The sequence below is a fragment of the Anabrus simplex genome, chromosome X, assembly GCF_040414725.1.
Source record: "Anabrus simplex isolate iqAnaSimp1 chromosome X, ASM4041472v1, whole genome shotgun sequence".
NCBI lineage: Eukaryota > Metazoa > Arthropoda > Insecta > Orthoptera > Tettigoniidae > Anabrus > Anabrus simplex.
Genome location: NC_090279.1, coordinates 63,608,181 through 63,631,350, shown reverse-complemented (window position 1 = coordinate 63,631,350; position 23,170 = coordinate 63,608,181).

The window sequence follows — 23,170 nt, the reverse complement described above, 5'->3', positions numbered from 1 at the left end:
GTCTACTTCAAGTTTTGTTTCTATGCAAACATCATATCATAAAGAGAAGCATGAAGAAGAAAAGCATGAAGAAGATACGGAAGAGAAGAAGCAGGATGTAGATCAAGAAGAGGAAGATAAGGAAGAAGAAGAAGAAGAAGAAGAAGAAGAAGAAGAAGAAGAAGAAGAACTTAATGATACATCACCATCTAAGCGTGTTGAGTTTTTAACTACAGATGTTATTGCTGAAACACCTACTACATCGACGCAAAGTCTACCATCTTTGTCTGAGGTTATGATTACACCAGAGTATCGCAATCAGTTTAGAACTTTTATTCAAGATACCTATGGATCTCTCTTTGCACCTTATATAGAAAAACTTTTTACAGGACAAACTGACACTACCTACGGTATTCGCTACGAAGATGACTGTTTCCGGATAGGAAATTCAAATGTTAAGATTGATACCAATAAACTCATTGTAAAAGGTGTTACCTATAAACCTACGAAAGGACTCTTAGAACTTCTTTTCTCACGAATACCTGACAAGGATATAATTTTACAAGATGATCTTAAAAAATATAAAGCAATACTTTTTGCTACTGACGCAACACGACGTAATTACAAGAGAACAGAAGCTGTAAATGCGAATAAGAGTTACAAGTATCGTGAGTTTATTTCTAAGCTGTTTCCGACTGCACGTAGTCTTGATGTTATCTACAAGCCTTTGTTGCCATATGTGGATGTAAGATACTGGAATGACCCAAACTTACTCGTTGAACGATTACAACTTTTAAGAGCATCGCAAGAGGCTGGTTACACTGGTCACGGATCAGAAATTCTAGAAATAGAAAGAGAACTACGTTATGCCGGTATTATTTTGTAATGGCTCGTCAAGAGAAGATCTCACCTGTAAAGGTAAACATCGCACATGAGTTACATAAACCAGCACGTCGCACCTACTGTCGCAGACGCGTTATTACACGAGGAAAAAATGATCTCTGGCAAGCAGACTTAGTAGAAATTATTCCATATGCCTCTAGTAATAAGGGGTATAAGTATCTACTTACTGTTATCGATGTGTACTCGAAGTTTGCTTTTGCACAACCCGTGCGTTCTAAAACAGCAGCTCAAGTTAAAGAAGCATTTAAATATATTGTTGAAGAATCGAAACGCTGCCCAAGGCTTCTTCAAACTGATCAAGGTAAAGAGTTTTACAACAAGGATTTTTCTTCTTACCTCAAGTTACTTGGCATTCAACACTACTCTACGTTCAGCAATCTCAAGGCAGGTGTTGTAGAACGCTTTAATCGTACACTCAAAACAATGATGTGGCGAGAATTTACAGCGCAAGGTTCATATCGTTGGATTGATCTGCTACCTAGACTTTTATCTACCTACAACGATACACCTCATCGCACTATCGGAACAAAGCCACGTCTTGTTACAAAGAATACACCTCGTATAAATGCTATTCATCTTGTAATTAAAACAGCTGATCCACGTCGCCATCGCTTTAAAGAAGGTGATTTTGTTCGCATCAGCAAACACAAGTCTATCTTTGCAAAAGGATACACACCTAACTGGAGCACTGAAATTTTTCAAATCAGAAGTGTTAAGCTTACTAATCCAGTTACGTATTTACTTCGCGATCTCAGAGGACAGCCTATTGAAGGAGGATTCTACATCGAAGAACTGCAGAAAACAAAATATCCTGATCACTATTTAGTTGAACGTGTTATTCGACGTCGAGGCAATAAACTGTATGTTAAATGGCTTGGTTTTAATAACAGCTGTAATTCATGGATTAATAAAGAGGATGTACTTTAAATCTTATGTGTGTTTTCTTTTAATCCTCTACGTTTCCTTTCTTCTAAGTCACTAGGACATGCTGTAGGATTAAACAACACCTGTAATATGTTTTGACAATTCATATTTATTTTAGAATATATATATATCCTTTGTTTATTTTACGGTCTTTGACACTCAGTTTTCGTTTTATTGCACCAACAACGACAAGTGCTGCTATCTTCTGAGCAGCTAAAGCACTAGGTAATAACACATACACACACAGCATAACTTTACGAAGCAGATTTTAACAGCTACACGACATACTCTATGCAGGCAGCATGTAACTACGTATCAGGCGAACGTGTTCTAGGGCCGCAGGGGGGATGAAGCACGAAGAAAAGAAGATCAATCACTCTATTGATGAGTCCACGCCCAATATGCTTCCTCATCTTTCTCCCAGCACGTTTCTTCACCTTTTCCTTGTTTACTCTCTCCACAGCCATGATAAGTGTTTATAAGCGAAGACAACTCGTTAGTTTTAGGTCCGTGATACAGTTTAATTAGTTGACATGTACGGCACTGTCTCACAGAAGGTCTTCTACCTAAACTCACGTGTTCATGATGTAAACTTCACGTTTGAAGCTCTGACAAAACAGGATCTTGAGTCCACTCACGAGGCACCTTATCCCAAATCTTCTTTACAGCATTCGCAGCCATTAACCAAAAATGCCTTTGGTAATGCATTTAACTCTTCTTCTGTAAAAGTGTTCAGTTTCTTTTTGCATGCATAAAACTTTACGATCGCCTTTTCAACTGCGTTACACTTAGTATCTCTTAGAAATGACATGATGTCTTTACTCTAGAAATGTTTCTTTTACACTAAGGTTATTTCGACACTGCAGTTTACTTATGTTGTTCACTTCCCGGCATGCACTGCGACACAACTAATCAAAGAGCATGCATACATGTTGTAAAGACTGTTTACTTGTTTCTCTACTATGCTCATTCGGAAGAGTTTTAAATGATGGGCACCCCAATTCATGCATGTCGATAACTTCACACGATGATGGTAGAAAATCACGCAACCATTCTTTCTTTTCACAACCCTTTAAAAGAACAAGATCTGCTCTTGACAAATGTACATTCATCATTAAAGGTAGAAAACGATAAGGTATTCCTTTTTCTTCCCACTTCAAACCTAATTGTTTTCAATCCACTGAGTCTGCTTTTCATCTTCATCTGTTTGCAAACAGTAAGGGAACGGTGGACTAAATACTAAACTAACAACTTTTGGTGCCCACAACACACTGCAATCTAACACAGCCACCTCTTTAAACACAAATTTGTTTCCGTTTACTTTAAAGCCTTGCACATCAACTATTAATGTTTTCGTCATGTTTGCACTCCACTCTCTATCACTGTTTCTCGAAGACTAAAGCTTTTAGTTAACGAACGTGTTTAAACATGCACAATAACGTCATCACTGCAGCACGTGCTTACTCTAGCTTTCCCGATGCGTGATTAAACTTGTTCGAATTTACCGCCACCACATTTCAACTAAAGAGTGCAGCAGCGAGGTAAGCGATGTAAGATGGTGGTAGCTAAATATGGCAGCACGGTGCTCTGTTGATTAAAGATGGCTGCTTGTCAAAAAGACTTTTTCAAATTATCCGCCACCACATAGAGTGCAGCACTGAGGTTTGCGATGCAAGATGGCGGGTGACAGCTTGTCAAATAGATTTTTTTTTCAAAGGTAAGTAGTTAAAGAGGGCAGCACTAAGGTTAGCAATGCAAGATGGTGGATGACAGCTGTGGCGTAAAATTTACCCGCAAGATAGCACCACGATGCTCTTTTCATTAAAGATGGCAGCTTGTTAAATAGAATTTTTCAAATTAACCACCTCAAAGGTAAGTAGCTAAAGAGGGCAGCACTGTTCTCTCTGGATTAAAGATGGCTGCTTGTCGAAAAGAATTTTTCAAATTATCCGCCAGCACAAAGAGGGCAGCACGGTGCTCTCTTGATTAAAGATGGTGGATGACAGCTGAAGAGCGAGTAGAATTTGTTTCCAAACAAGAGCACGTGGAATTTGCCGCCACCACATTTCAACTAAAGAGTGCGGCACTGTTCTCTCTGGATTAAAGATGGCGGATGACAGCTGTCAGAAAAGCGCATAGGTTTGTTTCCAAACAAGAGCTCGTGGAATTTGCCACCACCACATTTCAACTAAAGAGTGCAGCACTGTTCTCTCTGGATTAAAGATGGTGGATGACAGCTGTCAGAAAAGCACATGGGTTTGTTTCCAAACAAGAGCACGTGGAATTTGCCGCCACCACATAGAGGGCAGCACTGTTCTCTCTGGATTAAAGATGGTGGATGACAGCTGAAGAGCGAGTAGAATTTGTTTCCAAACAAGAGCACGTAGAATTTGCCGCCACCACATTTCAAAGGTAAGTAGCTAAAGAGGGCAGCACGGTGCTCTCTGGATTAAAGATGGCGGATGATAGCTGTCAAAAAAGCGCATAGGTTTGTTTCCAAACAAGAGCACGTGGAATTTGCCGCCACCACATTTCAACTAAAGAGTGCAGCACTGTTCTCTCTGGATTAAAGATGGCGGACGATCGCTGTCAAAAAAGCACATGGGTTTGTTTCCAAACAAGAGCACGTGGAATTTGCCGTCACCACATTTCAAAGGTAAGTAGCTAAAGAGGGCAGCACGGTTCTCTCTGGATTAAAGATGGCGGATGATAGCTGTCAGAAAAGCACATGGGTTTGTTTCCAAACAAGAGCATGTAGAATTTGCCGCCACCACATTTCAAAGGTATCTAGCTAAAGAGTGTAGCACTGAGGTTTGTGATGCAAGATGGCGGATGACAGCTGTCAGAAAATAGCACGTGAATTTGTTTCCAAACAAGAGCACGTGGAATTTCCCGCCGCCACAAAGAGGGGCAGCACTGTGCTCAAAGATGGCTGCTGTCACGTAGAATTGTCTGCCACCACAGGTATCTAGCTAAAGAGGGCAGCACTGAGGTTTGCGATGCAAGATGGCTGCTGTCAAAAAGCATTTTTCAAATTATCCGCCACCTCATTTCAAAGGTAAGTAGCTAAAGAGGGCAGCACTGTGCTCTATAGATTAAAGATGGCGGATGACAGCTGTCAGAAAAGCACGTGGATTTGTTTATCTCGAGCTAGTGAGGTTAAGTTGGTAGCACTAAGGTTTAGGCCTGCCAAGATGGCAGCACTGCCGATGACAGGTGACGAATTTTCCATCTACTACGATAAAGAGGGCAGCACAGTGCTCTGTGGTTTAAAGATGGCGGATGACAGCTGTAAACAAAGCATGTGGCTGTCAAAAAGCACGTGGCTTTGTTTACCACACGCTAGTTAGGATAAGTTGGTACCACTAAAGTTTAGGCCCGTCAAGATGGCAGTACTGAGGTTAGCGATGCGTTGTTGTCTGTCAAAAAGCACGTGGCTGTCAAAAAAACACGTGGCTTTGTTTACCTCGCACTAGTTAGGTTAAGTTGGCACTACTGAGGTTTAGGCTCGTCAAGATGGCAGTACTGAGGTTAGCGATGCGTTGTTGTCTGTCAAAAAGCACGTGGCTTTGTTTACCTCACGCTAGTTAGGTTAAGTTGGTACCACTGAGGTTTAGGCCCGTCAAGATGGCAGCAGTGAGGTTAGCGATGCGTTGTTGTCGATGACAGCTGTCAAAAAGCACGTGGCTTTGTTTACAAATTCAAATCTCCCGCCACAATTCAAATTTCCCGCCAAAAATTCAAATTTCCCGCCTGAATTCAAATTTCCCGCGGGAGGAGGCGCCCGAACCCGCTTATTATACTACTAAATAGAATAATATTCCTTCTTTTACATAGCAGCAATATCCACTACGGTGCAATTCAACGTCTTGTCATGTCGAATTTTGGCTCAAGCCTTGATTTTCATGCTCCTTCTATCCGTATTGTTATAGTAATACTTGTAAGAATATTCAAGGGCGTGGTAGGTTGCGTTTGGTTTCAAGATTAGGATATTAGGACATTGTAATAAAACGCTACCACCAATGCCATATTCTGTGTTGCCTTCATAATGTCTTTAACAGCAGTGTCTTGAGGAGAAAAGACAGTATCAATGTTAGCGAGAGAGCCGTCGTATACTTGTTATATTTCAGCTTTGCCAGGATTACATCAGGATTAGTGGCTACCGTGTTAAATACAGGAATTAAGACGTAGACTGATGTAGTACATGGTAGTAAGTATGAACGTCCTTGTATAAACCTACCGTCCTGTATATAGGTTGGCTATGTTTGATTGCACATCAAAGATACATATTTCGGAAAAGCGACACAGTGACATAATAAAATGCTATAGTGATATAACAATGTACAAATACAATATGTATATTTGTGTGACAAAATAACATTCATAAAAGATTAGCCGTGTTTCAACAGATCTTGCTGAATGTCGGCAAACGTTCTCAACTTTATTAATATCTACAGCACAGACATTCTCTCAAACAACCTCAAGAACAAGGTCCTTGATACCAGTTCGTACCGGCAATTACTGGTACAAGTAAACAAAGGTAAAAAAACTCAAACAAGGACAAAATTAAACAGGAAGCGTGGATACTCACCCAAATCAGGAACAGGACCATAAAACAGAGGTAATTCGGACCGTAACCTAGCGGTTTTTGCGGTGGCAATGTTTGAAGTATGAAGGAAAGAAAAACACTGCTTAATTCCTTTCAAAACAATTAAATCATTTAATTAACAATTCCTTTGCAAAACCTTTATCCTTTTTTTAAAAAAAAGCATACCTTTTTCTTCCTCTTTAAAACCTACGGTGCACCGTTTATGACAAGATAAAATTAAAAGGTAGAAATTAATTAAATATAATTAAAGATTAAGTCCAAATATTTTCCTCTGAGAAGAGAGACGCCCTCTAAGTTAAAAACTAAAATTAACATTAAAGAATTAAATAATTAATTTGAAAAATTATCTTCTGACAGAAAGCATCTAAAGTAAACAGTTTTTCCAGAACATTAATTACATAAAATTACAAGATTTCTTGCCCTTATCTATTACATGATCCAAAAAATTAAGATTTACAATGAAGTTATTTATCCTAGAAAGATGCAGAGAGATATGCAAGGTTCGATAGAGATCTTCCTGCGGTACGGAGTTTGAAATGGTGCAGTCAGTAAGCCGAGAACTTTCCACAATACCAAATTTCCAAGTTCTCTCCGAAGGAGATAAAACAGAATGTAATTCGTAGGGCGGAGTAACATCCACCAAATTTAACCAAGTTTCAAGGCGATTCAATCCAGAAACAGGAGAAGGAAGATTAGAATAATCTTGAAAAACATAACTTACTTTTGGTTGTTGCCCTTTAGATAATGCATGGCGTCAGCCCGGGATCTTATACTCACAACTTTCGAAATGAATGAAAATATTACATATGTTGCGGACGTCCACTCCCAGAAGAATCAGATCAACTTTGAGGGCATAATCCCCTCATATCTTATGAATTACCCAGGCATTTTGTGGTATTTCAAAGCTCTAGCCATGAGCCAACGCAAAACACGTCCAAGCTCCATGGTGGACGACAATCAACTTCTCACCCACCAATAATCTAGGCCAAGCCGAACTCGGCCGGACAGCCGACGAGCCTCGAGCGATATACTCGCTTCAGACCCGGTGCAAGACCGGACCATGAGATAACAAAGATAAGAGCAGAATACAACGTAAATGTACGATGGAGCACAACCCCGCGGGCAGAGAAGATACCAAAACATAGCGACGTAAGTCGCACAGGAAATAAAACTAAACAGAGTAGGGATAAAATTCCCAGGTGATACACTTTCCAACGGCATTTTGCCCAGGCCTAAAACGTAGTAAGGAAAGGCTAAAATCGTGTGCCAACCGGCACAGCCTCCCCCTGGAAAACCCAAGATAAATTTCCTCCATGGGCAGTGATGCAGAAACAAACTAAATTTCAAATAATGAGTCCATATAAGATAATGATCACAGCACCAAAACTATCTTAATACATATCTAGAATACCCACTTTAGATTACTTTTTTAAATTTTAATACCAGTTGATTACAGACCAGAACAGTTCAATGTTCGGAGAACCTCACAATCACAACAGTAGATAAATGATCTAACACAACTGTTACATCCAAACCCATGTTTGCATGCACTGATGATAATCCCTTTTCTTTTAAACCAATTGAAAGATAAATTGAACCAAATTAATGTTTATCCAGAACCTTGTCATTCATAAATTACCTGAAGTTCTTTCACACTTAGAACCACACTTTCCTGCTCAGCACATGGAACCACGTGGAATCTACGAAAATCCAAAATTAAGCTCTCAATTCAATTGCTGTACCACGTATAATCATTGCCTTTCTGTGCACAATTCCTTAATTTGTAATGTCCATCAAAATTATTGGCAACACATTTTAAATAGCAGTTTCCTGAAATGCTGTTCATAATTTTTAAATACCTTTGACCATACTTTAAAATTAAATTTTCACCACAGATATATTTTTCATCAGGTTTTTAAGCAGTAAGGAATGCAGCCTCTTGTTTCACTACAAATCAAATTGGCAACACCGCGAGATAAAGACGCAAGGCACAAGAAAGAAAACAAGAAGAATAAGATAAATTGGTGAATACATTCAACGGATAAGTAAGATTCAATTAACAGATCAAATTTTACATTCTTAACCTTACATCGACTGAACCTGGGCCAAAACATACCACATAAGAGCATAGGTTGGCTACTGAGTAGTATAAGAGTAAACCGCACAAACATAAGTAACTCTCCAAATTCCACCAAAACAGAGTGAACGACACTTGAATAAGTGCACACGTCCAAGTTTTAGAAAATAGAATTTTCGACACCAGTTTCAAACAGCAGTTCAATAATCCATTACAGATTCACCACACGGTGAGAGTCCGTTACCCGTTAACATCATCACAATATCAACAACACAACCCCAAGTTAAACAACAGTACCCACTAGAAGACTAAACTTTGTGACACACTAAGTTAAAGCATACATCACATGTACTTACCAAACCACCTCAAAACCAACCACGTAACAGTGTAGATAATATAACCCGCCGTATATCAAGAGATACAATTTGCTAACCAGAACCATCTCACATGCTGACCTTCCGAAGCACACTTAATTTCAAATTATTAGAACCAAAACCAACTCAATACTACCGCTCGGTGAGCAATTAATGCATTTTAAAATTTCCCACGACTATCACAGACATCAAGTAAAATTTGCACCCATTACAGGTTCAACATTCCCAATCACAACACATTACCAGATTGAACAAGAGAACTGAGAGGAAACAGAACTTCAACTCAACAATATCAGACACCTACTGCAAGTTTAGGAAAATTAAAATATCCTAGGGTTAGAGGAAAAGTCATCGAGAAAAGATAACGTTGGCAGTACGGAAGGAGACTTCTGATTCAATAAGATGGTGAGGTGCGCAAAATGTTTGTCATCAACAACCGAACAAGCAACAACAATACCAAGCCCAAAATAATATTAGGAATGGATAATAATAAATACATAATGATTGCTTCGATAACACCATAGGAATAACGGAATAGAAAATGGATGAAAGAAATTCAGGAGGGTAAACCAATCCGAAGTCACAAAACCTCAAACTTCATTGAATTCACAACAATATGCTTTCACACAGGACACCTGATTAAGTAAGAAAAGGCGATGAAATCCACCTCAAACCAAGTGACCATCAGGAAATTAGAGCCATGACCTACGCAACCTAATCTACCGGTTGCCTTTTACAAGACCTCGGAGCTAGCCGGGCTAATAATATATGACATCCGCAGATTCATACTGCCGCATTACCGCTAAGCAGGTACCCTTCCATACAACCAGGAAACAAGGTAAAATAAAATATACATGGCAGAAAGATGGCAGGTCGTTAGCAAATGCTCGATGATAATGAAGAATAAAGGAACTCAACACATGGACCCCATAATCTAACAGTTGGGCGACTTCGGTACCGCCTAAAGACCATTAACGAGTCCCATACCAAGTTAATGACTCCACAGAACGGTAAGATGACCAAACAACCTTGTCAAAAGACAAATTAGATCCACTGAAGAGAAAAAACGTCAAAGAGTGACAGGTGAACATTAACTGAGCTTTAACAAGAAGTGCCAATAGAACACAAGATAACGTCGGGTCAACAGGTAACGCAGTGAGACCAAAAGTGAAGAAACCAGGACACACAGAGCCAACAAGTTACATAACACAAGTTAAAATCATTCCATCAGAGCAATAGACCCGCATCGAAGGGTATTTCCAAATCTACGAAGACACAAGGTACAATAATAAGACCAACAACCAGTCCATACCTGACATGTCACAATGAGCCAACAACACAACACAGAAACCGTAAAACAACCATGACTAGCTCCAACATGCGTGCGCCAGCCCCAATAGGGAAAAAGGGACACTTACAACCCTCAACGACATGCTGCGAAACTATCATGCCCACCCCGAAATATAAATCCCAAACAACAAATACTTGGTACCAATATCATCACCCAACACCGGTCTGCACCCAATCCTATTAGGTTAAGAGCCTTTTCCATCCTCAGGCTACAGACCACACTTGCTCAACGGCAAAAGCCAATACAATAGAAATGGTAGGGAGGCCGATGGAATCTACAACTCAAATGGAATGCAGTTAAATAAAAATAGGTTAGGAATTTTCAGAACATATGAATTCTATGAAGACAATGACCACGACAGAGTACCACAAACCATACAAGAAACTACTAGCCACCTAAGAATATCCACACATGAACCAGACCTAACCGCAAGGAGGTTAACAGGACAACTTTTTCAGAAATCATAAGTTAACTTAACTAAAGCAAGACCAAAATGTATGAGCCAGAAACTTGAGGAAGGCCACACACTAAGCGACTACACTACAACAAGGGAACACGTTAAATTAATAGGAGGGCACGGGATCCGTTAGAAATAGAAGACTACCAGCAACCAATAACCAGCACGGATGAACTAGTAAAGACCTGAATAGGTCCAGACACAGGGTCAACAAGACATCCACACATGGTTACCGCCAGACAGAATTCAACCATAACGAATGCCTACCCAGTGATCCCACACAAACAGAATCCTTGGTGAAATAACTCGAGTGACCGCCGACCAACTCACCAGCCCACACCAACAACGAGACAGGGTAAGAATAGTACATATTCACGCCATAGGCGAACACCAGTCCCACAATCAGCATAGGCCAGCAATCGCCCAGCAGGCACACGAACACAACACCAATGACAGCCCCAGATTACCAGAATAAATCATACAGGAGATATAATTTCAAAATCAAGTTAAGATGACACTACTAGAAAGCACGACCGAACTCCAAGTAGCCCAGAAAGGAAAACAAGCAACTCAGAAATAATTATAACTTAAAAATTACTAATACATGGCAGCTCATATCAAATAGAAGGTTAGTTAAACAATTTTCAACAGTAGATTTCAATAAATTTTCAAAAGAAGCAAGGTGAGCATAAGAACGATATAAGTTAGGCCTAACGTAGGTACCACCTGTACATATTCACATGAAATACAGGCAAAATGCTCACAGGTTAACCTCATACCACCATAACTGATGCTTTCCCCATAACTCCACAATATTAGGGATGATGTGAATTACTCAAACCTCTGCCCAGCAGTTCACCAACCAAAACCAACTGCGAGACAGGGTAAAAATGAAATACTTCATTTATGCAAATTTGCAAACACCTACCCCACAGCCAGCACAGATCAGCAAACACAGAACAAAGTTAGAGTCATCACATCCACAACCCATAGATGGCTAAAATAAATGCTACACAGGTTAATATAAGCATAATAGGTTTGCTCAGCTATCGCACCAGTAAATAACGTGACCAGCCAAAGAGTCACCGCAGGGAAAAATATTAAATAATAATAGGAGAAGAGGTTACAAGGCCAAGATAACTGGTATATTATAGAGCATATTAAATTCAAAACCAGCTTGAATAGTTCACCACAGTTAGGTTACACTAAACTTAGGAAAAACACACCAAGCATGAAAGCCAAAACAAACCAGCCTAAGGCCAGTATTTCTGATAAATATTCACTAACGACACGGAAAACACGACCACCAGGGAAATCACACTACACCGGAAACAATTAAAATACGTGACCACAGGTAATACGATGCTAGGAGAAGATAATTTCCGATATATGATGGTACAATACCAGTAGCACAAATGAATAACACACGATGCTTAGGCCTAAATTTAGGTTGAGTAAAATCTCGGTTCAAACGCCAGTACTAGCACATCAGAACACGCTTAGAAACAGTAGTTTCTCATATTAAATGTTGGTACACACCTTGACAAATACACAGGCCAGGAAACAATAATAATAATCACCATATTAAATCTGGGAATCAAAACAAAAGACCAGGACCAATAATTCAATGAAGCGTTCCCAGATCACGAACTATCACATGTAAACACACATCAAACACAGGAAAACAACTGCACTTTACGCGGTGAACAAAATCACACGAGCTCACCGAGTAGTAATTAAAATTTAATGCACACTGATCTAGAAAAGGTACACACACGTACGTAGAATGAATGTTAAAACAGCTACGCCATATGTAACACAGAGAACACACGATTAACAGTAGTATGCTTATGGCCCAAGGCTAGTCGATTTGTATCCCAAACGGACACCCACTACCATTTCAAAAGGTACCATTACGTACCACAATGCCAAATATCAAAAATTATCTGTACTCACCAATGTATGTTGAAAGATGAAAGCAAAGACACACTACACCTGAGAGGCAGGAAACAAGGAAGCAGGTTACAGCGAACAAAACAGCTGGTCGCGGGATCACCAACTGTACACTCATGACACCAAACGGACACCACAACTCGCACGAACAGGAAACACACGAAACACCGTGAAGAGATTACATGAAACAAGAATATTAAGAATAAAGAAGACGAATGCATTTCTTTTACAATAATACCCTACATTATTCTCTTTTGACCAACAGGTCCTTCCTTCAATACTTCATCCACTTACCACCGTGCTACGGAAAGGATATTAAAAATACACTACCGGTACCAAAATTGCAAAAACCGCGCGAGGCTACCACTTACTGATACCAGTTCGTACCGGCAATTACTGGTACAAGTAAACAAAGGTAAAAAAACTCAAACAAGGACAAAATTAAACAGGAAGCGTGGATACTCACCCAAATCAGGAACAGGACCATAAAACAGAGGCAATTCGGACCGTAACCTAGCGGTTTTTGCGGTGGCAATGTTTGAAGTATGAAGGAAAGAAAAACACTGCTTAATTCCTTTCAAAACAATTAAATCATTTAATTAACAATTCCTTTGCAAAACCATTATCCTTTTTTTTAAAAAAAAGCATACCTTTTTCTTCCTCTTTAAAACCTACGGTGCACCGTTTATGACAAGATAAAATTAAAAGGTAGAAATTAATTAAATATAATTAAAGATTAAGTCCAAATATTTTCCTCTGAGAAGGGAGACGCCCTCTAAGTTAAAAACTAAAATTAACATTAAAGAATTAAATAATTAATTTGAAAAATTATCTTCTGACAGAAAGCATCTAAAGTAAACAGTTTTTCCAGAACATTAATTACATAAAATTACAAGATTTCTTGCCCTTATCTATTACATGATCCAAAAAATTAAGATTTACAATGAAGTTATTTATCCCAGAAAGATGCAGAGAGATATGCAAGGTTCGATAGAGATCTTCCTGCGGTACGGAGTTTGAAATGGTGCAGTCAGTAAGCCGAGAACTTTCCACAATACCAAATTTCCAAGTTCTCTCCGAAGGAGATAAAACAGAATGTAATTCGTAGGGCGGAGTAACATCCACCAAATTTAACCAAGTTTCAAGGCGAGGCAATCCAGAAACAGGAGAAGGAAGATTAGAATAATTTTGAAAAACATAACTTACTTTTGGTTGTTGCACTTTAGATAATGCATGGCGTCAGCCCGGGATCTTATACTCACAACTTTCGAAATGAATGAGAATATTACATATGTTGCGGACGTCCACTCCCAGAAGAATCAGATCAACTTTGAGGGCATAATCCCCTCATATCTTATGAATTACCCAGGCATTTTGTGGTATTTCAAAGCTCTAGCCATGAGCCAACGCAAAACACGTCCAAGCTCCATGATGGACGACAATCAACTTCTCACCCACCAATAATCTAGGCCAAGCCGAACTCGGCCGGACAGCCGACGAGCCTCGAGCGATATACTCGCTTCAGACCCGGTGCAAGACCGGACCATGAGATAACAAAGATAAGAGAAGAATACAACGTAAATGAACGATGGAGCACAACCCCGCGGGCAGAGAAGATACCAAAACATAGCGACGTAAGTCGCACAGGAAATAAAACTAAACAGAGTTGGGATAAAATTCCCAGGTGATACACTTTCCAACGGCATTTTGCCCAGGCCTAAAACGTAGTAAGGAAAGGCTAAAATCGTGTGCCAACCGGCACATCCTTTACAAAAATTATTACTTCCCTGCAACAAAGCGTAGAGTGCTTCAACAAGATCAAAACTCCAAAGCATATGCCGTTCTTTATGTAGGAGAACAGACCTCGGATTTCGATAGAATAATATGTGCTGGATTAAAGAGCTTGTAAGAGTATTTACCCTTTTAGGCTGAACCACTTCTCACCCTTTCTTCAAATGAGGTTGTCTATTAACTCGTACATTTCTAAACCGTGACAAGTTTCTTGCGCCTGATATCGTGATTAAGAAAAGACGCAACATATTCTCGTAACAAGTGAGAGTTTTTGAAATTTAACCTCAGATGATGTTTAATCTCAGGAATGTAATGTTTATGAGTAACGAGCTCTCTGCACTGGATATCAGTGATTGGAATGTCCAGTAGCAAATCCCCTGTGTGAGAGTTGTAGTGGATTTGGCTGTTGAACTATTGGTCACATGGTTTTAATTTGTCACTGTAGATCGAGACCCGAGGTGAGCTATACAGATCTTCAAACTCCGGACGGCGGATCATCTAGTTTTAGGTGTAGTGTGTGCAGTGAAGTCCTGGCTAGGAAGTTGGACCTCTTGCAACATCTGATGAGACACAAGGAAGATCGACCCATCAAGTGCGATCACTGCGGAAAGGTGTTATGTAGCCGATGCAGCTTGTTGAAACATCTCAGGATCCACCCGCTCCAAGCATGCGGATTTTCTGATAATTGCTTTACAAAGAGGCAAATGCTGACTGGGGACACGCGATTGCATAAAGGTGCGATTACAAACGAATGCTCAGTATCTCATAAAAATTTCAGGATAAGGCCGGACGTTATGCGGTCTCACACGGGCGAGAACCGATATTGCTGCAACGTCTGTGGAAAATCCTTCAGCTGGGAAAAACTAGCAGGTCACATGGGTATTCACACAGGCAACAAGCCTCACTTTTGCACTGTATGTTGCAAATCATTTGTCAAGAAAAGTAGTTTATCTTATCACAATCTGACTCAAACAGGAGAGAAGCCAAAGAGTTCCAATGTCTGTAGCGAGTCATTCATACAGAAAGGCAGTCTAACCGGTCATATGCGGACCCATGCAGGCGAGAAGACATACAGCTGCAAAGTCTGTGGCAAATCATTCGGAACGAAAGGCAGTCTGACCGATCATATGCGGACCCATACAAAGGAGAAGCCGTACAGACGCAATTACTGTGGCAAATCATTCATACAGAGAGGTAAACTAACCGAACATACGCGGACCCATACAGGCGAGAAGCCATACAGCTGCAATGTCTGTGACAAATCATTCGCAACGAAATGCGGTCTGACCGATCATATCCGTATCCATATCGGCGTGAAGCCATTCAGGTGCAATGTGTGTGACAATTCATTCGCAACGAAACGCATTCTGACCGATCATATGCGGACTCATACAGGCGATAAGCCATACAGCTGCAATGTCTGTGGCAAAACATTCATACAGAAAGGCATTCTAACCAATCATATGCGGACCCATACAGGCGAGAAGCCATACAGCTGCAATGTCTGTGGCAAATCATTCATAAAGAAAGTCAATCTGACCGTACATACGCGGACCCATACAGGTGAGAAACCTTACAGCTGCAATGTCTGTGGCAAATCATTCACTAAGAAAGGCAGTCTGCCCGATCGTATGCTGACCCATACAGGCAGGAAGTCAAACAGTTGCAATGTCTGTGGCAAATCATTCGTAAAGAGAGGCAATCTTATCGGACATATGCGGAGACATACAGGCGAGTCATACAGCGAGGCAAACTAACCGATCATATGCGGACCCATACAGGCGTGAAGCATTTCAGTTGCAATGTCTGTGGCAAATCATTCACAAAGAAAGGCAGTCCGACCTAACTGTTCATATGCGGACACACACAGAAGAGAAGCCATACTGTTACAAAGTTTATTCCACTGAAGCACAACTTGTAGGATTCCAGCAAAATATAGCAGATATCCTGGATTCAGGAGGTCAATTGGACTGTATCGCGACTGACCTCTCTAAGGCATTTAATAGGGTAGATCATGGGAGACTACTAGCAAAAATGAGTGCAATTGGACTAGATAAAAGTGTGACTGAATGGGTGGCTCTGTTTTTAGAAAATAGAACTCAGAGAATTATAGTAAGTGAAGCTTTATTTGGCCCTGTAAAAATTAAGAGGGGAATTCCTCATGGCAGTATTATTGGACCTTTATGTTTTCTTATATATATCAATGATATGTGTAAAGAAGTGGAATCAGAGAAAAGGCTTTTCGCAGATGATGTTATTCTGTACAGAGTAATAAATAAGTTACAAGATTGTGAGCAACTGCAAAGTGATCTCTATAATGTTGTCGGGTTGTTGCATTTTCAGATTAAAGCTCGCAAATTGGCTGTTTTCATTCAGTAATGGCTACTATACCCCACCCATATCCAATCCCTTCTTCAACGATAACGTCCCTTCCTCCCCAACATCAATAACCGAACCACCGCCGTCTCAATCTATATATGTAGGATTGAGACGGCAGTGAACCGTACTGCCGAACCTCACCCCCGCCACTACCACGTGAAAGGGTTTGACAGCGGCATAGGTCCTACCCTTCCGAGGGCCTGGCTCAGACTGAATACTTTAGCCCTCCACTCGCGTGGGCGCGCTGTTGTACATCACGTCACTCACCCTAAGCCCACGTGACGAATACGGCAGCTCCTATTGGTAGAAACATCTCCCGATTGCTATTGGTCGATTTGAGTTTGACAACTTGGACCACGTAGGACGACCACGTTTTTGACGTTTGTGACATTTTGCTTTACTTTGATTTGTATGCGTATATCTGTTATCTTCGTTTGCGTGTTTGAAGAAAAAGTACAAGATATTTGAGGTAAGCATCCTTACTGTTCTTGTTTTACTAATCTCCTGAGGTCAGAACATGAAAACATACCACACCAAGGCAATTGAATTTCGGATAATTTGAAACATAAATCCGGCCAGTATACAGTATTCGGAAGATAGGTTTGAACCCCACTATCGGCAGCCCGGAAAATGGTTTTCTGTGGTTTCCCATTTTCACGCCAGGCAAATGCTGGGGCTGTACCTTAATTAAGGCCACGGCTTCTTCCTTCCCATTCCTAGGCCTTTCCTGTCCCATCATCGTCATAAGACCTATCTGTGTCGGTGCAACGTAAAGCAACTAGCCTCATCATAGTTGTCCCCCTGTGGGTAGGGGCGGTAGAATAACAGCCACAGCATCCTCTGCCTGCTGTAAGAGACGACTAAAAGGGGTCCCATGTGGGCTCTGTACTTGGGAGCTTGGGTAGGCGACCACGGAGCCCTTAATTGAATTTTGGCCCTGCTTCCGCTTACTTGTGCCAGGCTCCCCACTTTCATCTATCCTATCTGATCTACCTCGATCACGACTGTTCTCTTCTGCCCCCGATTGTATTATGTATGGAGGCCTAGGGAGTCTTATTTTCCTCAAAGGGCATGGTCCTTCTTAGCTGATACCATCATTTTTCCTAGTGTCAGCCCCCTTCCATTTCTTCTCTCCGATTACTAATATATATAGGGGATGGTTGCCTAGTTGTACTTTCTCTTAAAACAATGAACTAGATTTTAGGCCCTTTCAATCAACAGGCATCATCATCTTAAGCAAGGAGATTTGTGGTGAGGGCAAGATATTTGGTGGCCATGACATATACTAGGAACTGTCCCATCATTTGCTTTATGCAGGCGAAAGGAAAAACCAATCTCAGGACAGCCGGTGGTAGGGGAACAGCCTGTTTCTGTGTCCCAAATGCAGAGGTGTAGAAACACGGTGGAACCATAGCCACCCCTCCTCTGCTTGGTTGGCCAGTTGGAGTGCATGCTGTCAGACCACAGATCAGCCTACTCTGCAACCACCAACATAGATTTCTGCCTTCGATATACAGTAGGTACAAATGGCACTGTCTGAAGTGAGTTTCCACTGTCTTCAACTTCCATTTCGTCTAGGTCACAGCAAAGTCCCTTGCACACCGTAATGTTGTGGAAGTAGCAGCATATTGTTCAAAATACTGTACTAAATTAGCAAGCAATTCCTTGGACATAGCTCTTAATAGGTGGAGCTATGTTGTGACTTGGCATGGGAATGTTTTGTGCTGGATCAGCTGCCATATTATTGTATGTAGATCCTGATGCTACATATTTCTGTAAATTTATTAGAACTCCTATCCTGCGGATGAACTGAAAGGAAGCATTATTTGTACCTCCTGCATGTTGTAAGAGCGAGCAATCACAGAATCTGTAAGCTCTCTCTTGTCTTTTAAACCCTCAAATATATTCATGATTGTATCCTTTTCCATGTAGCAGAAATTTTTTGTTATATCCTACTGTCACATAAAATAGAACATTTTTATTGTAAATAGTGTAGATCAATGAATACAAGGGATGCATACAATTTTGTAGCTTGACATTGTTTATCATCTAAATGCAGATGACTGATTGAATGATATGTTGTGTTTTGGTGCAGTATGTAGGAACAGAGTATGTGCTATCATGTCTTGGTTTCTTCAAACACTACTCTGCCAGAGATTTGCCATCCTCTAGTATATGCAAAAGAAGTACAAATCTCAATATTATTCAGTGTGTGGCCCAAGGTGCCTCTTTTGACAGACTGAAAGATGTATCATATAGTAAGTTCCTTGGGAAAATACAAATGGTGTTGCTGAAAACTTTTGCAATGTCAGTGCAACGTTAAACTGCAATAAGAGAGAAAAGTATTATGTTGTACCTTGTCAGTTCCAGTCTTTCTTTCATAAATGAATGATCTTGTATTTGTGTTGTATTGAATAGTTTTCTGGCTGATGAATATTAATTGATGATTAACACTGCTGAATATAATTTCTACACAATTTTATACCTGTAACACTGTGGATAGTAGGTAGAATATAGCTCCATAAATCAAAAGATCATGTTTCATTACAATTTACCTTTGTATCCTACAAACTCCCTCCTTAGCATATGAGTTTCCTTTCATCATTTTGGTTCCTGTATATGGTTTTCTTTCTTACAATGTATTTATATTTTATTTCCTGTATAAGTGGCATATCTTGATACTATTGACTGTTACAGTTGGCTTAAGTAGTGTTAAAGAGGACTGATGTACGAGGGGATGTTAGTGTCTATTTCTGTCATAGGTCTTAACCTGAGATAAGGATTGCCAATCCCACTCACGTTCAGGTCACTTCCTTCCTCCCTTTGTGAGTTAGCTTCCTTCTTCCTCAGCAGAAACAAACAAAAGCAGCACAGGCAAGGCCAGTCACTCCGATCCTTCAAGGCTTTGTGAATTAATAAAAATAAAATATAGCTCCATAATTGAAATAATTATAATAAGCAGCACAAGGTGGTAAGCTTCTTTTCTCCAACAAAAAATTTATTAATAATAATAATAAAGCACAGCCCAACCTCCAGGTGTATTGTTGTTCAGAATGCAGTATTTCAGAAAAAGGTAACAGAAAGAAGGAAAGAAAGAAAAGGAAATGAATGAAAAATAGAAGAAAAAGAAAAAAGAAAAAATATATTTAATATAATAGTTAAAAGTGGAGGGGGGACGAGAACCTGGGGACCCTCCGCGCGCTAAACGATTTAAATCACCCGCCCGGTAATTTTAGTTCAGCCCTGTTTACACTAGAGGCGCTGGTGTGCAATTCCTGGCGATCTTTGCGCAGCCGTTGCGCTCAGAAGTGAAAAATAACGTTGAGAGTCATCTCTTACTCATTCTCTTTGACCAGGTGTAAAGCCCACTAGAGCAGGACTGTATTGATAGTTGATAGTTACAAATATAACGGGACATTGCACCCAGTGCTGTTTTCAAGAAGTGTCGTGTACTCTGGAGTTCTCACTGGTAATTCATCCTTTCCTAAATTCAGCCCGTGCTACTGACTGATACAAATCAAATCCGTTCTTTAAGTGTTTGTTTTAAGTGATTACACTGAATTAAAATATCAGGTTTTGTCTCTAGGTGTGAGGTATGTGTTACATAAGACGCGTATTACCCATTTGTACAGCCTATTCCGTTAGTTTATTGTGCTACAGATTTTCTTCATTGAGAAATTGTGATTTCTATCATTTACACTGTGTCCACAATCTCTATTGTCGGTAAGGTTCAAGTTCCATAATTTACTTTTGCGAAAATTATAGATCTCAATTGGGAAGAGTAAGAAGTTAATACTAATCTTTCTCAGTTTCAGCATTCTACATATTTTTAACATTTAATATTTTTAATTTTCTTAAATTTTATTTCTACTTAAGCATTAAAACTGTATGCACATACAACTGGCATTCTTTTTGGAAATTCCTGGCCTTTGTGTCACAAGTGCCGGCAAATCTGTTCCTTGTGTGTTGTAGCAATATAACGTAACTTACCTTACCTATCAAAATTTTTTGTTGTGAAGAATTTTTCTGAAGGGCTACGCAGGTGAAGAATTGCGGATATTAGTTTCAGAAAGAAATTACAATATGTAGTGCATAATTTTAATTATTGTGTTGCTGTGTTATTTACCTATGTTTGCAATTTAATAGTGACGCTGTGAATGTTGAGTTGTTCTTTACATTGTAGGCTGCGACATATGGTAATAGGGTTCGAAATTTTGAGAAGTTTCCGTTTAGGATATCATATGTAGAATTCTTGTTATGGTTATCAGTGTTGTTATGGAGATTGTTCTGCATAGTATCAGTCATAGAAAACTTGAGGTCCAATAGGTATGATCACAATATTAACAGTCATGTAAAATTTTGAGTCTTTTTGGTATGTTCATAATATTGACGGTCATGTAAAATTTCAAGCATAATGCTTAGTCTGTTGACAGATAACCTAAGTAGCAATGACTGCAATAAGGTAATATATTTCTCTGGGCTTTTTTTCAGTGTAAAATCATTGGAAGTAATCAAGAACCCCAGTACCTTCTAACTACTTCAGTTGCAGTGTGAAATGGACCTGCAAGTAAAAATCAAAGAGGAACCAGCCTGGCTTGAAAGAACAACAAATGCATCACTTGTGAGTCTCATGGCAAATAACTTTATAGAGATCAGAATTTAACCCTAAGTAGCTGAATAAGTTTGGCAGGGGCATAATTTACTATGTGCTTCCCCAATATTAACCCCAGCAGTCGCAATTTGCTACATGGGCATCTAGGAAAAGTATGTCTCTCTTTTGTTTCTTTGTCTGGGAGTATGTGATAATGTGCTACGCAAGGCAGCCAACTCTTGGGAAGTACAAACAACAGTATTTATATACATCTATAGGTCCAACTAGTGACAGAAACTTTGTTCATGGGGCAAGGGAAAGGGTACTGGTGGCAAATGCCCCCAGATTATGGTCGCCAAGTGGACATTTTGCCTCTAGCATTTACTAGGGAGATGGCAGTGCATGCTATCTTTGATAGTGGCGAAAAGCTGAATTAAAGTTGTGGACTTGATAGTGAAGGAACGTTGGTTAGGTCCAGCTACCAATGAAGTTGTGACAGGCAGCGTTTCAAGATCGAGGCATCAGGACAATTCATGAGCTAAGTACCCATCAAATGACTGTTTATTGTTTATTGATTACCTCTGGCATTTATTGAAATGGATTTCTGCAGGCTGTATTGTTATGTTTTTATTTTCCATGGTTTGGTAATGGTATCGTTGTGGGATTGACATCATCTCCTATCATACATTATCCAATTTTAGTGCTAGTAGCTGCTGAACTGAAGGACAATTGTGGGTGCTGGATTTAATTCGGTTACGGCCAGTAGGTCTTTGAATCTCATAGTGAACATATTTTTCCTCCAAAAGAAGTTCCAATTAAGATTTGCATCATTTAAACTTCTTTACAATGTTACTAATGTTGGGTGATCTCATAGTAAAACTCTGCCTTGGCAGAGAAGCTGTGAAATAATTTTGGAGAAGAAGCGACCTATTGTCATCATCTTTCCTTGCTCTGTCTGTTGCTACTGTAAACACAGTAAATTGTAATCTTCTGAATGTGTGGCTTACAGTTCAGTCTCTCTTCATCTGATAGCTTATATGGTGATGTGATAACATTCTACTTTCATGTTGGCGAGTGTAATTTGGGTCCATTCTAGAGGTATTTGATGAAGCTGAATATCCCAGCACAAGTCTGTAGTTATACTGGCATAAAACTGAATTCCTGCACATCATTCTTGCACTTCAGAGTCTTTGAAAACCTTGAGAGTTGGAAGAGGGATATTCAATGAATAATTGTGACTCGACAGCAAAAATCTACTCCCAACACTGTGAACTGCTAATTTATAGATGTGATATTGTCCAGGAGTTGCTTAAAGGTGAAATTCTGCAGCTTATGCACACTGTTCTCTGAATAAATGTTTGCTGGTTGAGTTCTAAATTACAGACACTACAGAAGAGAACAGTGTCTGAACATATCTGAGATGCGAGTGCACTGCTATTCAAGATCTATACTCTTCACACTTCTTATTATGTTCTATTATTGTGTATATAGAAAGAAACAATAGCTGTCATCAAAAACCACGGAATTCAAGAACTACAATGTGACCCTACAAATAAATTTCAAAACAAAATAAAACAAGCTATCCAGCAAACAGACTTCATTTTCACAGAACAAGGAAAAGAAAGCCTCACCATCAAAAAATCCCAAACTCCCCACAGTAAGAACCATCCCCAAAATACACAAAAGCTCATGTCCCATTAGACCAATAGTAAATTATGATGTGCCAAATTACAATTTAAGCTAACAACTGAAAAAATCCTAAAAGAGAAAGTCTCACATAAA